The sequence below is a fragment of the Vombatus ursinus genome, unplaced genomic scaffold (assembly GCF_900497805.2).
Source record: "Vombatus ursinus unplaced genomic scaffold, bare-nosed wombat genome assembly UNPS02001419.1, whole genome shotgun sequence".
Lineage (NCBI taxonomy): Eukaryota > Metazoa > Chordata > Mammalia > Diprotodontia > Vombatidae > Vombatus > Vombatus ursinus.
In genome coordinates, this window is record NW_020941197.1 from 160,444 (window position 1) to 178,744 (window position 18,301).

Consider the following 18,301-nt stretch of genomic DNA (forward strand, 5'->3'; position numbering starts at 1 on the left):
TGCCCCAATTTTTTTTTTTTTTTACAATAGATCTCATGCATATGGCAAGATCACATGAGATTCCTTGATAAAGGCAATAGCTGTCCAATGATTCTTTGATTATTTCAACACACCAGGCATAAAACAGGGAGCTGCATGCTTTTCAAGGGTATTTGTCGCTATCATAATGCATTTCCTTTTCTCTTTTTAAAAATCATATTAACTAATGGTTTATCTATTTTATTGTTTTTTTCTCATAAAACCAACTCCCGGTTTTATTTATTTATTCAATGGTTTTCTTACACTGAATTTTATTAATCTTACCTTTAATTTTTAGGATTTTCAATTTAGTGTTTAATTGGAGATTTTTAGTTTGTTCTTTTTCTAGTTTTTTTTAAATTACATACTCATTTCATTGGTTTGCTCTTTCTCTAATTTATTAATATAGTATTTAGAGATACAATTTTCCTCTAATATCTAGCTTTTGTTATATGCCATAACCACACATGCCATTTAATATGTTGTCTCATTATTATCATTCTCTTTAATGAAATTATTGATTTTCTGTGATTTGTTCTTTAACCTACTCATTCTTTAAAATTAGGTTATATAGGGGCAGTGAGGTGGTGCAGTGGATAGAGTACTGACCCTGGAGTCAGGAGGACTTGAGTTCAAATCTGGCCTCAGATACTTGACATCTACTAACTGTGTGACTGAGGGCAAGTCACTTAATCCTAACTGCCTCACAAAAAAATTAGGTTGTTTAGTCTACAATTAGTTTTTATTCTGTGTTTCCATGGTCCCTTATTAAATATACTTTTTATTGCATTGTGATCTGAAAAAGGATGCATTTAATATTTCTACTTTTCTGCATTTAGCTATAACATTTTTATACCCTAATATATGGTCAATTTTTTGTAAAGGTATCATGTACCACTGAGAAAAAGGTGTATTTCTTTCTGTTCCCACTCAGTTCTCTCCAACTATCTATCATATCTAACTTATCTAAAATTCTATTCACTTCCTTGACTTTTTTGTATTTATTTTGAAGAGCTTTTATACTTCTTCCAAGAACTCTTTTTGGGCTTGTGAACATTTGATGTTTCTCTTTGAAGTCCAAGTGGCTTTTTAAATTTCATTATATTCCTCTGAATCCTCTCTCTTCCAACACACTCCATTACCTCTGTAAGTAGAAGAATGATTCCCTACAGACAATGAGGCCCTCCAGATGTTCCGGCTTGAGTTAGTACACGTGTCTGAGACAGACACTTCAAATGGACAATGGACTGGTCCTAGAAGTGAATAGGAAGAAGGGGGAGATGGATTGTAGCTGGGAAATTGTGCAGTGATTTCAGTTATGCTGTGTTCTTCCGTGGCACAAAGATCTCTACGGTAATGCAGTGTGATTGTGAATCTTGGAACATTATGCTTTTTGAAGGATCAAAGTTGTGGGTGCCTCCCCCCAAAAAAAACCAGTGGGAAGATTCATGATTGGTACAAGTAGGCTGCAATAAATTGCTCATGAAGAGCCTCACAAAGAAGTGACATAAAGGATCTCCCTGAATAAATTTATGATTAGAAAAGGTCACGATGAGCTGCCCATGTTGTGAGGCAATGTGGCAAGAGCACTGCACTTGGAACTCAGGAAGACCTGAGTTCGAATCTTACCTCAGACATTCACCAGCTACACTACTCTGGGTAAGACACAACTCTACTGAACCTCAGGCTCTTCATCTGGACAATGGAAATAAAAATAACACTTTCCTTGCTGGATTGTTGTGAAGATTAAATGACATAATGCATATAGAGTACTTTGTTAACCTTACTATGTTCTATAAATGTCCACTATCCTTTTGTTGTCTAGAATAATGGAAAGACAGACTAAGGAATATACTGGTATCAATCAATCAAGCAATCAACATGTATTAACTATGCACTACTATATGCCAGGCGCTGTACTAATACAAAAGCAAAATGCAACTACCCTTGTCCTCAAGGAACTTACATTTTATCAGCAAAAATAATACATATATAAGTATATACCAAACATTACAAAGTAATTTTGAAGAGACTGGTATTAGCAGGTGTGTGTGTGTGTGTGTGTGTGTGTGTGTGCGCGCATGTGCATATATTAGAAAAGGCTTCACATTGGAGGTGACACCTCAACTGAGCTTTGAGGGAAGCTTGAAATCCTGGAAGGCAGAAGTGGGAACAGTGTTTACTCCGGGCATGAGAGACAGTCTGTGCAAAGGTGGGAGAGGGAGGTGGAGGGTCCTATGGGAAGAACAGCAATTTGGATAGTTTGGCAGGATTGTAGAGTCTGTGAATGAAATCACTAGTACAAGAATGATGTAATGAGGGCTGTGGCAGTGTCAGAAGAAGCAAGTGGTGTGGTGGTATTGGAGAGCTGTTACCAGGATAGAACTTCTTAGCTATGAGGGCAGTATGGCATAGTGACTGGAGACATTGCCTGAAAGATGGGGGGGGGCAGTCCTGATTCCAACACATATAACCCTTAGGCAAGTTATTTAACTTCTCAATAGGAAGGCAACACTTTAGGTCTCTATAGGCAGTGAAGTGGCTCAGTGGATAGAGTGCTGGCCCTGGAGTCAGGCAGACCTGAGTTCAAATTCAACCTCATACACATTTACTAGCTTTTTGATCCTGGACAAGTCACTTAATATCAATTTGCCTCAGTTTCTTCATCTGTAAAATGGGGATAATAATAGTACCTTGTCTCCTGGGGTCATATGAATAAATTGAGATAATGTTTGTAAAGTGATTTGTAAACCTTAAAATGTTATATTTATGTTAGCTATATGGCTATTCATACATGTATATGTGTATATGTTTATACATATATACAATATATAAATGTATACATATTTAAAAACGGTATCTATCTATCTATCTATCTATCTACCTATCTGTCTATTTATCTATCTATCTATCTACAGCTCAAACTGTATCTAAGGCTATTAGAATGATCTAGGTGCATGATTGCTGAATGACTACCAGGCTCCTTGAGGGAATTGTGGCAAATGGGTGGGGGCAGCTGGACTGGAGATGGTTATGCTTTTTTCTAATTTTCCAAAAGGAGAAGGCAGATTTTTCAAGCTATAGAGAGGTAAGTTTGCTGTAGATTCCTGGATTTCAGCAAGAAATTTGACAGAGTATCTCATGGAATGCTTGTGAACAGGATGGAACAAGATTTGCTTGATGTTGGCATAGTTAGGTGCGTTCAGAACTGGTTGACACATCAGACCCAAAAAGTATTGTTTAATAGAGTGTTGTCAGCTTGGAGAGTAGTCTCCAGTGGTGTGTTCCAGAGATCTATCTTTGATCTTATGTTTTACATTTTTTCAATGACTTGGATGAATACTAACTCATATTTACATAATAATAATTCATATTCATGTGGAGATTTAATATTTACAAAGCATTTCCCTACAACATGAGGAATAAATATGTTTATTAAATTTGCAGATGATATAAAGCTATGAGGATTAGTTATTAGATGGCAGAACTGATGTCCAAAAAGGTCCTTATAATGAGGCGGAATTAGGGATAAAAATGGGGGATGCTGCTAACATGATGAAATTGAATGGTAATGATCATAGAAATCCTCTACTTGAGTTCAGTGAGCACATGTTGAGTGTCAGCAGCACAAATATGGGATGGAAGAGGTGTGCTAGAAAGCAATTCATAAGAAAATAAGAGAGAGGGTGAAGGGGGAACATACAATAGCAATAAAGGGATGCATTTCAAGGGAACATATTATGTCAGACAAATGGTCAACTCATCTATGCTCCCTGTGTCTTGCCTGCTGATTCAGATAGGTCCTCTTCAGATTGAATCCCCCAGCTCCCTAAGGTCAGAGATTGTTTCATTTCTGTCTTTGTACCCCCAACACCTAGCACAGCACCTGGTACAAAGTAGGTGTTCATTAAATGCTTATTGACTGATTGATCTGGCTTCTTACTTTTGTTTTTGACCCTTGGATTTTGATGCTTCAAAGAAACTCTGGTTCTGATCTTTGGTTTATAATTGAATGGATCTCACTTTGGACCCTGTTCTTCTTTTCCTCAGAAAGAATTGCTTCAATCATTCTCATGTGTTGCCCCTTTATGTATACTCTTTTGTAGGGGTGGGGAACCTGTGGCCTTGAGGCCACATGTGGCCCTCTAGGTCCTCAAGTGAAGCCCTTTGACCGAATTTGGATTTCAATCCTAAAGGGCCAAAGCCTAGAGGCTTTCTTGGTCTCCTTCACTGCACTCTTCTTTTTTTTTTTTTTTTGGAGGGGGTGATATTTATTAATTAATTAATTGATTTTTAGTTTTCAACATTCACTTCCACAAGATTTTGAGCTCCAAATTTTCTCCCTATCTCTCCCCTCCACCACCCCAACAGTGTGCATTCTGAATACCCCTTCTACCAATATGTTCTCCCTTCTATCACCTCCCCCAAAACCCTTCCCCTTCTATTTTCCTGTAGGGCAGGACTGATTTCTATACCCCATTGCCTGTATATCTTATTTCCCAGTTGCATGTGAAAAGTTTTAACATTTGTTTTTAAAACCTTGAGTTCCAAATTCTCTCCCTCCCTCCTCACCCACCCTTATTGAGAAAGCAAGCAATTCAATATAGGTTGTATATGTGTAGTCATGCAAAACACTTCCATAATAGTCATGTTGTGAAAGACTAACTATATTTCACTCCAACCAATCACCTCCCATTTATTCTATTCTCTCCTTTGACCCTGTCCCTCCTCGAAAGTGTTTCTGATTGCCCGCTCCCCCAATTTTCCCTCCCTTCCCTTATCCCCTTCCCCCCTACTTTCCAGTAGAGTAAGAAAGATTTCTATACCCAATTGAGTGTGTATGTTATTCCATCTTTAAGCCAAATCTGATGAGAGCAAGGTTCACTCATTCCCTGTCACCTCCTTCCTCTTCCCCTCCACTGTAAAAACTTTTTCTTACCTCTTTTATGCTTCACTGAAATCTTAATTCTCATTGCAACATGCCCTCCTACTTCACATGTGCACCAGCCCCTTTGCTCCAACATCTTTTGACCCTTAACCTCTACTCTTTGCTTTCTAATTATTCAGTTTGAACTTTGGCCTGTAAATCAACCACTACATTCCTTCCTTCTGCCTCTGTCTGACCTGACCTTTCTTTCTCTTCCTCCAAAATGAGAGCTACCTTCTGAGACTAGTGCATCAAATGGTTAAATCCTTGCCTGGTTGGCACCATGTGACTGGACTTGACACCCAAGGTCATGTAGCTAATTCATGGAAGAACTGAGAATAGAAGCCAGATTTCCTGATTCCAATTACAATGCTTTTTCCATTGTACCATGCCTCCCTTAACTTCTATCCATGCCATATTACTTCTTGGAAATGTGATTGATTATACTGACCATTCATTCTAACTACTAACTCACTAGATGAATGTGGTTTCAAAAGACTTTAAAAATATTCTCGCTGACATTTCATTTCTGCAAAATGAGGAATATCTATCGCTTTCCTATTTGATGCTTGATTCATTAAGATTTAGGGATGAAAAAAAGAAAAACTCCCATAATTCTCCCAGTGAAATCTAAAATCTGAGAAAAAAAACACTTCCCAGAGATACTATTTCCTTAACATAGTGTATGTTTATTTTTTTTTAAAATTAGTTTTATTTTATTAATTGACAGAAATTATTTTCTTCCCTTCCCACCCCTTTGGAAAAAGAAAAGATAAATAAATTTTCTGGGACAAATGTACATGCTCAAGCAAAACAAACCCCCATGTTAGCCACGCAAAGAAAAATATGTCTCATTCTGAACCTTGAAACCCACCACCTTACTGTTAGAGGTAGATTGCATGCTTTATTAATGAGTCTCTGGAATCATGGATGGTCGTTGCATTGATCATAGTTCTTAGAGCTTTTTGAAGTTATTTGTCCTTATAGTGTTGTCTTTATTGTTTGTTCTGTTTCTGCTAAATTTCTTCTTAATCAGTTTACAAAAGTCTTCAAAGTGGTTCATTCTTATAAGATTGATGTTATAGTTTTTATATATTATATATGCCATATATTTTTAGTTTATGTGAAATATATAATATGGATGCTGTATTTTCTCATTCTGCTTAATTCATTCTATATCAGTTCATATGCATCTTTACACATCTTTTTGAAATTATCTATTTCCTTGTTGCTTATAACACAATAGTTTTTAATCACATTCATATACCACAATTTGTTCAGACATTCCCCAATTGATGGGCTTCCCCTTAGTTTCCAGGTTTTTTTTTTTACCACCAGAAAAAGGAGCTGTTTTAAATATTTTTGTACATATAGGACCTTTTCTTTCTTGATTTTTTTGGTATAGGCCTAGCAGTGATATAGCTTGGTCCAAGTATATGTGTCTTTATAATACTCTTCTTCTCACAGTAACACATTTTATACCTCCTTGAAAGGGTTCATGGCTGGGCCAAGAAAGAGTTGTCACTAATTACTCCATGACTCAAAAAGTTCTGCCAACATCCCTCAAGGTACACTTGCACTTACTTTGAAGAGGGCTTCCAAGACCCGTTCTCTTTGCTCATGTGTAGTCATAGCAAAGAAATAATATGTGCTGCCTAGAATTTCTTCTTAGAATATGTAGTTACAGACAAAGGCAGAGGTTTTCCTTTTCTCTAAGCCCAGAAAGTTGTGCAGACATTGCCCTTCTCCACAAATCTGTAGTAATAAAGGATTCCATGCCACCCCACTTGGCATCACTACTAGAAACTCACATTTCTACTGTGACAGCATGCAAGATAAGAAATTCTACTTTCCATGGTCTTCATGTGATAGTCCTAATTAAAGGCACACTCTTGTCTTAAATTTTATAGCAATTCTGAAGGGATGCTTTAATGTGGGTGGCAGTGGGTTTGAGGTGGGGATTGGGTTTGTTTTAAGGTGGCATCTTATATTGTAAACATATATTATCCTATGTTCTCATTTTTAAGTGTTCAGCAGCAGACTCAACATGTTAGGATCAGTTCATAGGATGATTCTGCCTTCTGGGAATTTATATTTTTAAATATATAAAAAATAGAAAATGGATAGGAGATAGAGCCAAGATGGCAGAATAGAGAAGTGCTCAACCAAATTCTCCCAAATTCCCCTCCAAAAATTCTAAAATAACACCTCAAATAGAATTCTGGAGTAGCAAAAGGTTGGGCAAAACAATTTTCCAGCTAAGACAACCTAGGAGATGGGCGGAAAAGGTCTGCCTAATGTAGTAGTGGGCTTCTGGAGGTCAGTGCAGGCAGCCAGGCTGTACCTTGGAGGTGGCTGCATTGGTAGCAGCAGCAGCAGCAACTTCTGAAGCTCTCAGCCCATGGATGGTGGTGTATGCATGTGTGCATGTGTGCATGTGTCTGTGTGTGTGTGTGTGTGTGTGTGTGTGTGTGTGTGTGTGTGTGTGTGTGTAGGGGTGTGTGTGAAACAACTAGTTGGAAGGAGATTGTGAGGGACCCTTTGCTAGTTCTGGGCTCAGGAGCATATTGCACTGTCCACGTGCAGTTTCTAGTCACAGCCCCAGGGTGAAAAGGAATAATAGCACTCAAGGCACCACAGGATCAGGGGCCAAAGTGCAGTTTGAGGGTGGAGAGGTCTGCTTGTTGCTGCTCACAGAGGAGTAAGGATTCTGGTTTCAATTCTAAGACAAAAGTGAGCACTAGCAATAGTGGCTGCAGAAGAGCAGGGGACTTGGTCATAGTCCCAGGGCCAGGAGGAGTGCTAGGACTGGTGGCTATAAGGGAACAAGGTCCCTCCTGGGTAAAGACCAGAGCACAGGCCAGGAGAGCATTGACCACAGTTCTCCTTAGATCATATCCACACTGGAAGCACTGAAAATCTATAGACTCCCAGAGCTAGTTCTAAAAACAGTAGCTAGAAAGGCCTGAAGCTTTGGACAGTGCCCTCTCTACCCTGGGAGCAGAGCCCAACTTTAATATAAAGTTAATAGTCAACAAATAGTTTGGAAAAATGAGCAAACAACCAAAAAAAGAACCTGACCATAACAAGTTACTATGCTGACAGGGAAGATCAAAATGAAAACCAAGAAGACAATGATGTCAAAGTAGCTATGTGCAAAGTCTCAAAGAAAAATGTGAATTGGTCACAGGACCAAAAAGAGTTCTTAGAAGAGCTCAAAAAAGATTAAAAAAAAATCAAATAAGAGAGGTAGAGGAAAATTGGGAAAAAGAAGTGAGAGTGATACAAGAAAACTATGAAAAAAAAAAGAGTCAACATCTTGGTAAAAGAAACAACAAAAATACCAAAGAAAATACCTCAGAACAGCTAGGTGGCGCAGTGGATAGAACTCTGGCCTTGGAGTCAGAAGGGCCTGAGTTAAAATCCAACCTCAGACACTTGATGCTTACTAGCTGTGTGACCCTGAGCAAGTCACTTAGCCCTGATTGCCTCACCAAAAAGAAAAAAAAAAGAAAATACCTTAAAAAACAGAATTGGCCAAATGGAAAAAGAGGTACAAAAGTTCACTAAAGAAAATATTTCTTAAAAATTTTAATTGGGCAATTGGAAACTAATGACTCCATGAGACACTAAAAAACATTAAAAGAAAATCAAAAGAATGAAAAAAAAGAAGAAAATGTGAACTATCTCATTAGAAAAACAACTGACCCAGAAAATAGACTGAGGAGTGATAATTTAAGAAATTATTGGACTGCACAAAAGCCTTGATCAAAAAAAGAGTCTAGACATCGTATTTCAAGAAATTATCAAGGAAAACTGCCCTGATACCTTAAAATCAGAGGGTAAAATAGAGATCAAAAGAATCCACCAATCACCCCCGAAAGAGACTCCAAAATGAAAACTCCCAGGAATATTATAGCTAAATTCCAGAACTCTCAGGCCAAGGAGAAAATATTGCAAGTAGCTAGGAAGAAATAATTCCGGACCACATAAGATTTATGGCTTCCACATTAAAGGACTGGAGGGCTTGGAATATGATATTCTGGAAGACAAAGAAGCTAGCATTACAACCAAGAATATCATATCCAGCAAAACTGAGTACAATCCTTCAGGGAAAAAATAGATATTTAATGAAATAGAGGATTTCTAAGCATTCCTAATGACAAGACCAGAGCTGAATAGAAAATTTGACTTTTAAATAAAAGATCCAAGAAAAGGTGAACAGGAAAGAGAAATAATGAGGGAATAAATGCAGTCAAAATGTTTACATTCCTATATGGGAAAATGGTAATTGTAACCATGAAGAACTTTATCATTATTAGGGCAGTTAGAAGGAGCATACATAGATAGTACAGGTGTAAATAGAATATTATGGAATGATTAGAAAAATAAAATTAAGGGGTGAGAAAGAGGGATGCACTGGGAGAAGAGGGATGGGAGAAGAATAATGGGAAAAATTTCCTCACATAAAAAAGACTTGAAAGGAAGAGCTTTTATAATGAGGGGAAGATGGGGATGGGGTTGTGGGCAATGCTTGAACCTCACTCTCATTGGAATTGGTTCCAGGAAGGTTTTTTTTTTCCCCTGCAGAGAGCTCTGCCTTCCATATTTCCTCCAGATTCTGTTCCTTTGTATAATCCTTTCACACTACTGTTAAACTTATGACACCTTTCTTTTCTGTTTGTCAACAGCACCAAATACATCTAGAATAATTTAGGAGAGATCTGAGAATGGACCATGCAGAGAGTAAGGGTATTTGGGAACGTCTTGCCTCTTCCTTTCCCCTCCAGGCACTAGAAGTGTTTTTATTTTCTTTCCAGTGACACTGACACTTCGCATTCTCTTCCTTTATTTTTAGAAATGTAACAGGGAAATAAACAACAGTCTGTGGCTACCTCAGAACATGAATTTATAAATGCTTGTCAAACCTATTTATGTATATACATTGTGTTTCCAAATGCTTTAAAAAGCTAAGTCAATAACCTGATTGAAAAGACAGAAGAACTAATTTCCTTCCAGATAATGTTCCCTGAGGGAAATGAAGATACATTTGTGGAAATTGCTTTGGTTCCTAAGTGTCAGGTGGGGAATCCCCAGTGGGAAGCTGATGGACAGTCTGCCATACATATTTATGAGCTTTTGACTTCAGATACAATTTTATTTTGTTTTGTTTTAGGTCAGGCAGAGATTGAAGGATCTCATAGTATGCCCCCAGGCCGTTCATGCTACATGCAACTCACTCAGATGAAGAGGCAAGTTTTCAGTTTTCCAACTTATGAATCTGAAGCTGTCAACATCCCTCACAGTTGAACCAGGTGAAATTTGTAATTTACCAGGCACCTGTTATATTTTATTTGACTGGGGGACTATGGTGCCCTTGAAATTCAGAGTCTGAATACTGGAATTAATGGTTTTATTGGAGTATGTAGAATTTTCAGTTGAATTCAATAAGCATTCATGAAGTAACTACTATGCATTAGGTACTGAGACAAAGAAAAAAAATGAAATAGTCGCTGCTCTCAAGGAACTCGTCATTCCACTTGGAAAAGCAACATCTATGCAGAGGAGTAAAGACAGAAAAAACCCCCAAACACAAAGCAAATAGAAATTTTTTTTGGAGGAGGATAGTACTGAAAACTAAGGAGAGTTAGGAAGGCCTCAGGTGGGAAGGAAGGGAGGTCAGAATTCTAAGAGTTGGAGGTAAGGGAAGAGTGCATTCCAGATATGGGGGTCAGTTTTTACAAAAGCACCAGGACAGGAGATAAAATAGTGTTTATGGAGAACAACAATGTGATTAAAATACAGCACGTGTAAAGGGGAGTGATGTGGATACCTTTGGGAAAGAGAGGTTTCAGCCAGACAGTGAAGGGCTTTAAATGTCTGTAGAGTTTGTATTTTATCCTAGAGAGAGACATTGAACTTTTGTGAGTAGGAAAGTGACATAGTTAAGTTTGTGCTCTAGGAATATAAGTTTAATAGCTGCATGGAGGATTGATTGGAGAGAGAAGAGACTGGAACTGGCTAGGTTAACTAAGGGACTATTTCAGTGGTCCAAGTGAGAGGTGATGAACACCTGCACTTGGGTAGTAGCCAGTATGAGTGGAGAGAAAGGGATGGTTGCAAGAGAGAAATAGCATTTTCAAGACTTGGGAACTGATTGATTTTGGTGGGTAGAGAGTGGTGTCAGGGGTGACTCTGAGGTTATGAATCTAGATGACTAAACATCTGGTGGTTCCCTTGAAAGAAACAGGCATGTGAGCAAGAAGAACACATTTTGGGGAAAAAGTCATCAGTTCCATTTCGGACATGTTAAATTGTATGTGTTATGGACTGGAACTTAAGAGGAGAGATGAAAGCTGATTATGTAGACTTGGGAGTCATCTTCACAGAGATGATCATGTACTCTAAGGGAGCCAATGAGAGGGGGAGAGAGAGAGAGAGAGAGAAATGGAGAAAGGGAGAGGGAGAGAGGGAGAGGGAAAGAGGGAGGGGGAGAGAGAGAGAGAGAGAGAGAGAGAGAGAGAGAGAGAGATTGACTCAGGATAGAATAGATAGTATAGAACCCTACACTCATAGAGGCAAGGAAGTAGAGAGAACAATGAGGCAAAGAATAATGAGAAGGAACATTCAGACAGGTAGGAGGATAATTAAGAAAGAGCAGTCATGAAAACCCAAGGAGAAGAGTATGGGGATGGAGTAAAGTACTAAGAGCTGCCTGGTAGTCAAGAAGTATGGAGGGCTAAGAAAAGACCCCCACCTCCTGACTTTGGCATACCCTCAGGGCATACTTTTCTTGATGCTGGGGCTTCCCTTTCTTCTGCTCATGGAATCAGTCATTGAGTTATGCTATGCTATGCCCATCAGATTTGCCATGTTGTTTGGAGAAAGGTGCCCTGCCAAGCAGTCTTTGAACTACTAATTGATTCCTTTCTGAATACTTTCATGACAGCTGGCACTTTCTAGCCCAAAATGGCTCTTGGTATAATACATGTATGTATAATATTAATAATCATATTTCTTGTTGGACTTCCAGAAGAGCAGTGCCTACATCCTGCTTGCAATGGTGGCACCTTCCAATGGTTAGAAAGCCCTTTTCGAACTGTTAACCTCCCTGAGGTGGGTTTGTCTCCTCCATCAAAGTTCCCAATCTAAATTCTCCATGAAAACTTGCCAGCAATAAAGATAGAAAGGACATCCTTGCCAATTCTGTGAAAAGGTCCATGGCTAGGTCGTGAAAACCAGGTCATCCTGCCTTATAAGGCCAGGCTTTGTTCTCACTACCCTGGAATGTAAGTGGGAATAGGGCAACGGACTCCAACAATTCTTCTGTATGTAGAGCTTCTGGTGGAGTTGCCATGATAAGATGGTCTTTTCCCATATCAGATGCCAAACAATGTTAGACTCTCTAGCATGATGGGGAATGAGATGTTTTCCATGATGCCAACATTTCTTTTAGAATTTGGTGACCTCTGACTTTGATCCACTCTAAGTGTAACAGAATGACTTGGAAAGTCGTTGGACACAGTTTTTGATGATCTTGTGCCACATCTTAGTGTTCTTTGTGCCAAAGAGCTTGGACCACTTCGTAGTACAGATGAACATTTTAGCCAAACTAAAGAGACAGTGTGGCAAGGTGGAAAAATGGCTTGGATTTGAAGTTAGGTGATCTGGGTTCGAATCCTAGCTTTTCCACTTATTTCCAGTTTGAGCTTGAATTAGTCATTTAGTCTCACTCTGGGCCTCAGTTTCTTCAATTTTAAGATGAGAGGGCTGGACTTGATGGTCTCTGAGGTCCCTTGAAGCTCTATGACTTCCTTTAAGTCCCAACTAAAATCCCACTTTCTACGGAAAGCCTTCCCTAAACTATTGTAATTCCTGTGCCTGCCCTCTGTTAATTATCTCCTATTTATCCTGATTATAGTTTGCTTTGTCCATACTTCTCGGCATGTTGTCTCCCCGTTAGAGTGTAAGCTCCTTGTGGTCAGGGACTGTCCTGTACCTCTTTTTATATCCCTATGCTTAGTACAGTGGCTGGCACATAGTAGGTGCTTAATAAATGTTTATTAATTAATTGATTGATTACTAGGGTCACCTTCAACTCAGGGAAGCACAAATGTAGAAACATGGAAAAAGCCACCCAATTACACCAGACCCCTGTAGCTCTACTATTCCACTTTGACAAGGTCCTATACTGTATATTTCTTTCTTTGTGCTCAAAGAATGTAAGCTATGTCATGGTTATATGATTCACTTAGCCTTCAAACACCAGTAGGAAAATCTTGTTTATTCCTGTTTTTATGTGTGGGCTATAGTCAGCTAGTACGGGAAAGAGGGCAGTGCAGTCCTCAGGACTGTTCATAGCAGCTGCTGTCCTCCTGACGCTGCAGTTCAGCTACCCTCTGTTCCTTGTTAAGGGAGGATGAACACCTCTGGTGTGAGGGCTTGCTGAGCCCTTTTAGGGGCTGCTCATCCACCTTTGGTGTCCAGCTGTGCCCCAACTCTCATCTGTGGCTCCAAGAAGCTGTAGCACGCTCAGCAGCCACTCCCTCAACCATCTTGGCAGACACACTAAACCAGGTTGAGGGTAAATGACAGGCCTCAAACCCATTGGTGAGTCAGGGGAATGTCTACCTCAAACATGTGAAGACTTTCCCTGGTGGAATGGGCAGATGAGAACAATTTGTTCTAATGGCCATAAAGCAGGCGCTGAGGAGCACTTAGAGCTTGGTCAGACATTGAAGGTGCCAAGGTCATCCACTCAATCTTGGGCCATCGCCAGTGGTTCTGATTTTTGTCTTGCCACTGAACTTGTATGCTATCTCTGGAAGAGAAAATGAGGCTGATGACTTTGTACAACTCTGCCTTACTTAAATCCAATTCATGTATAAGTCATCACCTCATGATGTCTTTGAAAAGGAAGGACAAAAAACAACATACGAGTGGTTTAGGTTAGAAGGTGGAACAGGAAAGCCACTTTTTTATGTGTGGCTAGAGATATGGAAGAGAAGCAGAGCTATAACCTGAAAAAGGCAGAAGTAGGTCAAAGTATGAGGAAAGCTAATTTATGGTGGAAGGATGGCAGAGGGAGGAGATTTTTCTACAGGAATAAATTAAATCTTCCCTTCTATGATTTAGTAGTTTGTTAGACTTTTTAACAACACCAAATCCTTCATTCCTCACATTGGCTACTATACTTTTTCAGGACTCATTTGCAACCTCAGATACTGAATGCAACTGGATTTAGACACTTTTTATAAACTGGCACATGCTCTTTTCACTCCTGTTGCTTTCATTAATTTAACTTGTGTGGCAATAGTTTCTTTCCAAAATTATAATCAGCAAACAATAAGGATGAGTAATCAAAAGGCTAGAGCTCATTTAATCCTTCCATAATCTGAATCTCAGCATCACAGCCTTTGTCTGGGGTACTCGGTGAGGACAAACTCACAACCTCCCCAGGCAGCAGCCTATTCCATTTTCAGATAGCTCTAATTATTAGGATGGGCAGTTGGTGACACAGTGGGTAGAATGCACAGTGGGAGACTCATCTTCCTGAGCTCAAATCTTGCCTCTGATACTTACTAGCTGCATGACCCTGGGCAAGTCCCTTAACCCTGTTTACTCATCTGTAAAATGGGTTAGAGAAGATGGCAAACCACTTTAGTATCTTTGCCGAGAAAAACCATTAACAGAAGTCCAGGAAGAGTTGGACATGACTGAAATGACTGAACAACAATTATTAGGAAGTTTTTCCTGACATCAAGCCTAAATTTACCTCTTTAAAACTCCCCTCCCCCATTGCTTTAAGTTCTGCTCTCTAGGGCCAAATTGAACAAATCTAAAGCCTCTTCCACTTAATAGGTCTTCAAATACTTGAAGAAAGCTCTCATGTACCATATTCATAGCTCCTCCCTATCTTCTCTTCTCTTGGCTAAACATTCCTAACTCCTCCACCAGTCTGATTGTCCTTTTCTGACTCTCTCCAGCTTTTTTGTTGTTGTTCAGTTGTATCTGACTCTTTGTGACTTCATTAGGGGTATTCATGGAAAAGATACTGGAGTGGTTTGTATTTCCTTCTCCAGTTCATTTTACAGATGAGAAAAATTGAGATAAACAGGGTTGAGTGATTTGCCCAGGGTCATACAGCTAGTAATTATATGAGGCCAGATTTGAACTCAGGAAGATGAGTCTTTCTGACTCAAGGCCTGGCACTCTATCCAATGCACCATCTGCCCCACCTGCTTATCAACATTCTTTCTAAAATTTCTAAAATGCTGCCAGAAATGAATACAACACACTACGACCGGATGGAGTACAGCAAGGCACTCACTTCCCTAATTCTGAATACAATAACTCTTAGAGAGGCAGAAGAAAGAAGACCTAGATTCAAACACTGTCCCAATAGATGGTAGTTTTGTTATGATAGGCAGGCACAATCTCTCAGAGTGCTGGGTAACTCTAAGAGTGTAAGTTACAGATAGAATTGCAGGTCTGCAGTGGAAAAAGATATTTTCTGCACTGTGGAAAAAAGTCTGAAGACAAAGTCACAACCTTGTTAATCAACCAATCAATCAACAAGTATTTGCATGGTCCCTTCCCTCCAGGAGCTCACATTCTGGTGAGGGGAATAACATGTTCATAAGTATAAGAATATACAAGAGCCATAAAAATAACTATTTAGGGGGAATGATAGCAGGTGGGTTAGGGGGTTCAGGAAAAGTCTCATGTAGAAGACAATACCTGAGATGAACTTTGACTGAAATGGGGGATTTTAAGAGGTGGAGGTGAAGAGAGACTGCCTTCCATCATCTGAAGGCACAGAGACAAGAGGTGATGGTCATGGTAGGAGAAATCACAAGAAGGCCAGATCACCTATCCTGTGGAGTGAGGGAAGAGGAATAATTGAAAAGAGAATTTACTCTTTGTAGAAAAGTGAAGAAGGAGAAGGAGAAGGAGAAGGAGAAGGAGGAGGAGGAGGTGGAGGAGGAGGAGGAGGAGAAGAAGAAGAGGGAGAAGGAGAAGAAGAAGGAGAAGGAGAAGGAGGAGGCAGCTTAGAGGCAGAGTGGATAGAGTACAGGACCCGAGTTCAAATCTGTCCTCAAATACTTAACACTTACTAGCTGTGTGATTCTGGGTAAGTCACTTAACCCTGATTGTCTCACAGGAAAAGAAAAGAAAAGAAGTCTCATACTTAAACATAAGAAAGAATAAATTAGGGTTCTTTGCTGCTCAGATATGTTTGTGTCACTTAAAAGAGTGAAATGGTGAAAAAGAAATAAAAGTTTCTTTTGAATGACCTCTGTATCTCACATGATGGTGGGTATTTTTATGCATACCATATGCTTTATCTGGGGGGTTGCTTCTTAGTTGAGATGGACCAAACTGGATTTTTAGTAATAAGAAGTCTGCTGAGTTTTGCACTGGAACAAATTCCCCTGGCTCAGTTAAACTTCTTTAAATGAAGGGTTGGGCACAGCAGAAGCTATATTCCCCCGAGGGGGTTCACAGGCATAAATAGTGAGAGATAGTTTGGTCTGAACAAGTCGGAACATGTGTTCATCAAACATTTCCCCATTTCTTTAGGAACATGTCCAGGCTGACCTCTTGATGTCTTCTGCAGGGTTTAATGATGCTAAGTCATTAGTACAAGGATTCATTATTTCTAAGGTGGACTATTGCTGTTTTTTTGTTAGATTGTCCCTTTACTATTGCATTGCAAAAAATTATAATTGGTTTCTAGACTAGCTGCCAGGGGCTTGGCATGGACTGGGATTAATCAACATATCACTCTTGTGTTAACCTCATTACTTTGGTTACACATTAAATTTAGAATCAATTACCAAAAAAAAAAATCATGATTTTAATTTAGAATACAGCAGGGGATAGCATCAACTCTTTCTAATTCCCTTTCTCTGATGTTGCATCTCATTCCTCGGGACACATCTCTCTTTAGTGTACTCATTTCTGTTTTCTCCAACCTATGAGCCCCATTGGACTGAGTTTAGATGATTCCTATAGCACCAACTTGATAATAGCTACTGGAGAGGAGCTACTGGATGGTAGCTGGCTAAGTCACAGATCCAAGCTTCCATCACCTAGTAAGCCCTAGAGCAAAGATGCTGAGTGAATGGTAGTGCTCTGTGGGCTTAGAACTGCTTCTCCCTTAAACCCCCTTATCTACATGCATTCCCAGTGGCCTGCCAGCTTTGTCAGAAGAGCTTGCTGATATAATGGGGTTAAGCTGAATATCCAAGATAAATATTGAGAAGCACCCTGTTCAGCCATTAAATTGCTCTTCTTTGGTTCACAGCTTGAATTTTAATGGGGATTTAATTTCAAATGTCAGTCATGTGCAGCACATTGTGCCCCAGGCAGTACCACGAAGAAACCCAAATGATCAACAGTGGTATTGCTTTACCAATTTATTCGGGAGAAATGACAAGCTGACCAAAATCTCAATGGTAACCTTTGGTCATTTGCATTCAGGTAATAGGGGTGAGGAAAGTCTAAGAAAGGCTAGGTTTCCTAGAGAGAAGCAATTTTCCTTCTCTAGGATTTTTAATTGAGCTTGGAGGTGGTGTTGGGTTTTTTTCTCCCCAAGGAAAAACGGAAGACGGATAACGAACTGAGTGGCATGGAAAGAAACTTTGACTGGCTTCTCTGGAGAGAGATCCAGGTCTGAAACCCATCTGTGGAGCAAGCTGACGATGCTGTTAACTTGACTCCACTGAGGATGCTGACTGTCAGTTTTCATGAAAATTCAATAAAGTCAACTCCCGGATGGATGAGCCTGTTTTCCAATCTTGCCTAGGGCTGGCCCAGCACCTGGTCATTTCATTGTAAGAAAGCAACCTCCTGATGGTCAAATTATACCTGTTGTTATGGGAAATGGGGTGGGGTGAATCAGATAATCTGGAAATAAAGGATTCAACCCAATATACATTTATATTTATGTATTTTCTCTGGTGCAGCCCGAGTCTTTGATTTGTATTCAATTCAGAGCAAACCTAGCAATTTGGAAGGTGTCATATTCATCAAATGCTGATATGTGACTAGATAAGAATAACAAATGCTCCTGTGATCCTGGAGCCATGCTCTGAAATTCAGTTTGATCTGGTAGTATTTTATCATCAAAGCATTTATAGGCTGTACTAAGATAACAAACATTAAGAACAGACGCCCCCCCCCCCCCCCCCTCGCCCCCCGCCCCCCCAGCCCCTCCCCCGGTCCTAGAAGAATTGCCCAGCTGAGGTGTAGCTCTTTTCATTGCTTGGCCTAGCTAACAAACTCTGTATTTCACCTCAAAAGACACTTTTACTCTCTTAGGGAGTAATTGTCAACAATAACAACCCCCAA